The following is a 7,798-nucleotide window of genomic DNA, read 5'->3' on the forward strand; positions in this document are numbered from 1 at the left end:
AGCCCCTTTTGTTTAACCAGTCCACACTGGCCATGTTCCCAAATTAAACCGGTCCCATCTTAAACCGGTCCCATCTGCTCCACATTTTGTTAGATTAGATTACTTACAGTGTGGAAACAGGCCCTTCGGCCCTTCAAGTCCACACCGCCGAAGCGCAACCCACCCATACCCCTACCTTTACCCCTTACCTAACACTACGGGCAATTTAGCATGGCCAATTCACCTGACCTGCACATCTTTGGACTGTGGGAGGAAACCGGAGCACCCGGAGGAAACCCACGCAGACACGGGGAGAATGTGCAAACTCCACACAGTCAGTCGCCTGAGGCGGGAATTGAACCCGGGTCTCTGGCGCTGTGAGGCAGCAGTGCTAACCACTGTGCCACCGTGCCGCCCACAACTTTCCTATTCATGTTCTTATACAATGTCTTTTAAATATTGTAACTGTACCCATCCCCACCATTTTCTCTGGCAGTTTATTCCACACACAAACTACCCTGTGTAAAACATAAAGCCCTTACAAATATGCCCCCTAGTTTTGAAAACACCCAACTAAGGGAAAATACCAGGTTATAGTCCAACAGGTTTATTTGGAAGCACAAGCTTTCACAGCGCTGCTCCCTCATCAGGTGGCTGTATCTGAAAGCTGGTGCTTCCAAATAAACCTGTTGGGCAATAACCTGGTGTTGTGTGATTTTTAACTTTTCAACCCCAGTCCAACACCGGCACCTCCAAATCACATTTTATCTATGCCCCTCATGATTTTGTAATCCTGAAAGTCACCACCAGATAGCAGCATAGCACCATAATGGAGGTAGTCTCCAGTTGAGGGTGTACTGTACATTGACAAAGTAAACTCTCAAGTGATACTTTGAGCCAACTTTTCAGGTAGCATTCCTGCAATCTTCTCATTTCTATCTATTACAACCTCCCATTCCTGCACACTGCGACAATAACAATTTGCACTCGATTAATATGTTAATCTGGTGAAACATGCCCAGGTGCTTCACAGGAAAATGCAATCGACAGTCTTCAGCATTGAGCCATGGGGAGATATGTGGACAAGTGACCACAAGCTTGGTCAGAGAAGTAGGTTTTCAGAAGAGTCTTTCAGTGGAGAGATTCAGGAAGGGAGTTCCAGAGTTTAGGGACCAGGCAGCTGAACACACAGCTGGCAATGATGAAACAGTGAAAATATAAAGTTTGTAGGAGTCCTAACTGGAGAAGTGACCAAACTCTTAAAGCATTGTACAACCAGAGATGCCTGAAAAAGGAAGGGGCGAGGTCACAGAGTAGTGTAAAACAAAAATGAAACTTAATTACATCATTACCAGGTGAATAAAGGTCAGCAAACCTGGGCAATGGGTGAATGGGAATCAGTACAAATTTAGAGATAGACAGCAGAGAAATTGATGAGTTCAGATTTACAGAAGCTTTAAGAGGTGAGATTTGCTCCTCGCTGTAATTAAAGAAAAGCAATCAGTGTTTAACTACAGAACAGATAATTAAACCAGCTGCTGTCCCTTCCTCAGGCTCTCTCCAGAAGGCAGTTCATGGAATTCCTACAGTGTGGAAACAGGCCATATCGCCCAACAAGTGCACACCAACTCAAGAGTTTCCCATCCAGACCCATTCGCCTACCTTATTATTTGATATTTCCCCTGACTAATGTGCCTAGTCTACACATCCCTGAACAGTATGAGCAATTTAGCATGGTCAGTTCATCTAATTCATCTGTCCATCTTTGTACTGTAGGAGAAAACTGGAGCACCTGGAGGAAACCCACACAGACACTGGGAGAATGTCCAGTTCCTGGATATTGTGGGCTGAAACAGGAACCTCAGCTCATTTTGCTTCGCCCCTTATCCATACATCTGTTATTGCTAAACTTGGCTATTCCAGCATTCACTTGGCTGGCATTTCATTTTCCACTCCAGTGTAAAACTTCAGCTTATCCAAAAATCTGCTTCCTGTGTCCCAACACACCTTGTTCCATTTGCCCTGTGCTCACTGACCTACATTGGCATGAAGTCCAACAATCCTTCAGTTATAAAACTGTCAAGCTTTGTTTTTGAAATCTGTCCAAGGTTTAGCCCCTCTTTATCTCCATAATCTCCTCTCTCTTTACAACGTGCTGAGATTCTGCATTAAATTCATCCTGATCCCATACACATCAACAATTTTATTTGCTCCAGCATTGATGCCAATTCCTTAGCCACTGGAATTCTCCTAGAAGGCTTCTTTTAAAACAAATCATCTCTTACTAAGGTTTTGATCACCAGTCCTAATATCTCCTTGTAAGGCTCAATGTCAGATTCTTTCTGACACTTCTGTGAAACCCTATGAAGTTTTTAGTTCATTAGTCGTTTTCAAATAAATGTGAATTATTACAAACGTATTGCTGTTATGTCTCGCCAAAAGGCTGAAGGAATTTTAATGGGAAAATTCGCAAAAACAGCTGGAAATCTCTGACATGTCACCAAAGTTGGGAAGAGCCATGCTCAAGCATCACTCTTAGCCACTAGCAGGAAACATACATTTCAAGGTCATGGCCATAGTCAGTGCCACATCAGAAAAGAAAAATAAACTTGAAAGGTAAAGTTTATGTGCCAGTAATCTTGCACGTAATCTTAAACAACCACAGCAACCCCAAGATAAATGCAGAGCAAGATAGTGAATTTTAACCAGGGTTACAAGCCTATTGGAAAAGTGTAAGGCCATGGGACTAAATGAATATTTCTTTCAAAGAGCCTGTACTAGCACGATGGGTCAAATGGCAACCCCCCACCTGCCTCTCAGAGACATTATGCATAGCTAATGGCTTATTCCTTTCACTGTCTGCCTGCTGTGTGCGGAGACAGTGACATTGTAAAGTCACTCCGTTAACAATCCAGAACCAAACCAAAAGGCTAATGTCCTGGGAACATGGTTCAAATCCCACTGGAACAGATGATGAAATTTGAATTCCACGTAATTATTCTAAACTGAAATAAAGAGTTGGCCTAATGATAACTGTGCAACCATTGTCAGTTGTCATAAAAAACCAGCCATGGCAGATGGTGAAATTTGAATTCAATAAAAATCTGGATTTAAGAGTTTATTGATGACCCCAAATTGATTGTCTATTGTTGGAAAACCCCATCTGGTTCACTATGTCCTTTAGGGAAGGAAATCTGCTGCCTTTACTTGGTCTGGCCTAGCAGATACAGGTCCAATGCTGGTCTGAGGAGGCAGAGGATCAGCTCCAGGGCTGTCTGGAATCGGCTGATAGGGCCGTGTACAAACAGTCCGCAGGTACCTTGGACAATTACGCTACCACGTCACAGACTTTATCAGCAAGCGTGTGGAGGACTGCATACAAAGGAAGTCAATCCGGGTGTTCCCTAATAGGAAATCCTGAATGAATCAGGACATACAGAACCTGCTAAAAACCAGGTGTGAGACCTTCAGATCAGGAGAGCCACTCAAATGTAAGGAATCCAAGTATGACCTTCACAGAGCCATTAAGACAGCCAAGGACCAATACCGATCCAAACTAGAGACCCAGCCACCCAGCGACTATGGCAAGGACTGAATGACATAATAGGTTCTAAAAAGAGACAGTGCAAGACAGCAGACAATGAAATATCCGTCCCAGATCGTCTCAATACCTTCTATGCTCACTTTGAGCAGAATTTCAGTGGAGAGGTAACACCTATTTCGACAAGTCCTGAAGAACCTATCCCAACAGTCACTGCATCAGAGGTCAGATCAGTTTCCCTTTGTGAATCCAAGGAAAGTGATGGGACCAGACGGAGTACTAGGCCGTGCACTCAGAGCATGCGCAGATTAACTGGCAGAGGTCTTCTCAGACATCTTCAACCTCTCCCTGCAGCAGGCCACTGTCCCGGCCTGTTTCAAGAGGCCAACATCATCCATGTGTCTAAGAAGACTCATGCAGCATGTCTCAATGACTACCGCCCAGTGGCCCTAACTTCGGTGTGCATGAAGTGCTTTGAAAGGCTGGTCATGGCATTAACTCCAGCCACACCACAACTCTTGACCCATTCCAGTTTGCCTATCGGACCAACAGATCCACATCAGATGCCATATCACTTGCCCTTCACTCCTCCCTAGAACATCTTGTCACCAAGAACAGCTATATAAGAATCCTACTCATTGACTACAGTTCAGCCTTCAACACTATTATCCCCATGAGACTGATTACTAAACTCAGACTAAGCTCCACTCTCTGCAACTGGATCCTCAGTTTCCTGACCCACAGGCCTCAATCAATGAAAATTGGAGACAATATTTCATTCTCACTAACGCTCAACATTGGAGCCCCCCACGGGTGAGTACTCAGCCCCCTATTGGACTCACTGTCTACCTATGACTGCGTTGCCAAATACCAGACTAATGCCATTTACAAGTTCGCTGATGACATTACCATAGTCGATCGAATCTCAGATGGCGACGAAACAGACTACAGACGGGAGGTGGAAGACCTAGAAAAATGGTGCACTGAAAACAACCTAACTCTCAATGCCGGCAAAACCAAGGAACTCATTATTGACTCTCGGTGGGATGTTACTCATGACCCCTACACATTAACAGCACAGAGGTGGAATGAGTGGAGAGTATCAAGCTCCTGGGAGTGGTCATCCACAACAAGCTTTCTTGGACTCTTCATGTGGGCCCAAAGACCCAACAACGTTTCTTCTTTCTCAGGGAGCTGAGGAAATTTGGCATGATGGTGAATACCCTTAGCAACTTTTATAGGTGCACCATCGAGAGCATTCTGTCTGGATGTATCACTACCTGGTATGGTAATTGTAACATTCGAGATCGGAGACGGTTACAGAGAGTGGTGAACTCAGCCTGGATAATCACGAAGGCCAACCTCCCATCTATAGAATCCACCTACCAGGCCCACTGTCAAGGAAAGGAAGCCAGCATTCTCAAAGATCCATCCCACCCTGGCAATGCTTTTCTACAACCTCTACCACCAGGGAGAAGATACAGAAGCCTGAACACACGTACCAGCCAGTTTCAGAACAGTTTCTACTTGACTGTTGTTAGAATATTAAATGGACTCATAAGCTCTTAACATTTGCCTATACCTGTGTTTTTGTTTTTGCCGCTGTTTACCTAGTATTTACTATCTACGCTATTTAACTCTGTGATCTGCCTGTATTGCTCGCAAGACAAAGCTTTTCACTGTGCCTCAGTACACATGACAATAGATTCAATTCAATTCAATTCAATGTAGTTGACTCCTAACTGCCCTCTGGGTAATTAAGGATTGTCCAAGATGGCAGTAGAGTCAGGCTCCTGTGCCAGAGTTGTCCACTCCAATTGCTTCTCTCTTTCTTATTTTCCCCCTTTTTTTTTAAATTTACCTCGTCCTGAGCTTGGAAGGTGTCAGCGGCAGCAAGAGCTCAGGAAGCAGATCTCGAGTGGTCTTGATCCAGACCCAGGGAGCAGATCTCGAGCGGTCTTGATCCAGACCCAGGGAGCAGATCTCGAGCGGTCTTGATCCAGACCCAGGGAGCAGATCTCGAGCGGTCTTGATCCAGACCCAGGGCAGAGGAGAGTGAGCCCTGACTTGCTTTTCTGGAGCAAACACAGGACCTGGGATTGGTAGCTGCTACATCAGCAGAGGCGAGGTAGGCCCAGCAGCTGTCCCTGATGTTCCTTGTCAGCCATGGTTACCTCATCCTTCCCTCAGTATGTTTCTTCTTCCATGGGATGAATCTCTGTTGTGCCTCCTGAATTAACCCTAGCAGCTCCTGCCATTGCTGCTTCGCCATCCTCCCAGCTGGGCTCCCCTTCCCAATCAGCTCTGGCCAGCTCCTCCCTCATGTCTTTGTAGTTACCGTTACTCTATTGTAATACCTCTGATTCCAGTTTCTCCATTCTAAAGCTGCAGGATGAATTCTATATTACTGATCCCCAGGGATTCCTTCACTTTAAGCTCCCTAATCATGTCTGCCTCATTACACATCACCAAATCCAGAGCTGCCTGTTCTCTAGTGGGCTCTACCACAAGCTGCTCCAAAAGAAATCTCATAGATATTCTACAAATCCCTTTTCTTTGGATCTGCTACCAAACTTATTTTCCCATTCATCTGCATATTGAAGTCCCCCATCTTTATTGTAATTGTGCCTTTCTTACACGTCTTTTCCATCTCCAGATTTATTTTCTGTCCCACATCCTGACTATTGCTTGGAGGCCCGTGCATAACTCCCATCAGGGTCACTTTTTCCCTTTGTGATTATCCAACTCTCCCCACACAGATGCCCTACATTCTGACTCAATCTCACTTCTGGCTATTGATTTAATTTCATTTCTTACCAACAAGGCAACCCTGCTCCCTCTGCCCATCTGCCTGTCCTTTCCATAGATATTTCAGCTCTGAACCCTAATCTAATATCCACAACATTGTACCCATCAATTTCAATCTGTGCTACAAGCTCACCTTCTTTATACATTGCGTGCATTTAAATACAACGCCCTCAGTCCTGCATTGACTTACCCTTCTCATAGATGTTCTCTACTATGCTGAAGTTAGATCCCTGATCCTTCCCATACTCTCTGTCCTACTACTTGTTCTGGAAACTTTAATAACCTGTGCTGAGCTCTGCTCTCCCTTTAGAGTCATAGAGATGTACAGCACAGAAACAGACTCTTCAGTCCAAATAGTCCATGCCAACCAGATATGAGAGCATAACCTTAGGGTAAAGGGAAGACCTTTTAGAACAGAAATAAGGAGAAACTTCTTCAGCCAGAGAGTGGGGAATCGATGGAATTCATTGCTACACAAGCCTGTGCAGGCCAGGTCACTGTGTATATTTAAGACTGAGATGGATAAATTCTTGAGTATCAAGGAGATTGAGGGGGGAAAAAGCAGGAGAATGGGGTTGAATGGTGGAGCAGAGTTAGAGTCATAGAGATGTACAGCATGGAAACAGCCCCTTCAGTCCAACCCGTCCATGCCGACCAGATATCCTAAACCAATCTAGTTCCACCTGCCAGCACCCGACCCGTATCCCTCCAAACCCTCCCTATTCATATACCCATCCAAATGCCTTTTAAATGTTACAATTGTACCATCCTCCAATACATCCTCTGGCAGCTCATTCCATACCGTGCCACTTTCTGTGTGAAAAAGTTGCCCCTTAGGTCTCTTTTATATCTTCCCCTCTCACCCTAAACCTATGCCCTCTAGTTCTGGACTCCCCAACTCCAGGGAAAAGACTTTGTCTATTTATCCTATCCATGCCCCTCATAATTTTGCAAACCTCTATAAGGTCACCCCTCAGCCTCCGACGCTCCAGGGAAAACAGCCCCAGCCTGTTCAGCCTCTCCCCATAGCTGAAATCCTCCAACCCTGGCAACATCCTTGTAAATCTTTTCTGAACCCTTTCAAGTTTCACAACATCTTTCTGATAGGAAGGAGACCAGAATTGCATGCAATGTTCCAACAGTGGCCTAACCAATGTCCTGCATAGCCACAACATGACCTCCCAACTATCAGGTCCACCCCAAAACTTTTCTGCTCCAAAGAAAACAACCCAAGCTTATCCATCCTCTCCTCATCTCCGAAATGCTCCAACCCAGGCAACATCCTAGAGAATCTCCTTTGCACCCCCTCCAGTGCAATCACATCTTTTCTCACCAAAGTTTTGTCCAGCCCCAATATCACCTCCCTGCCCTTAGAATCTATGCCACAATGGAGAAAGGCAAGTATCCTGTCTGCCTTCTTAACTACCCTATTAACCAGCTCTGCCACCTTCAGGGACCTATGGACAAGCT

This window comes from Chiloscyllium plagiosum, unplaced genomic scaffold, assembly GCF_037043375.1.
Source record: "Chiloscyllium plagiosum isolate Xiang-an unplaced genomic scaffold, Cpla_swu_hap1 HiC_scaffold_25, whole genome shotgun sequence".
In the NCBI taxonomy this organism is placed as follows: Eukaryota; Metazoa; Chordata; class Chondrichthyes; order Orectolobiformes; family Hemiscylliidae; genus Chiloscyllium; species Chiloscyllium plagiosum.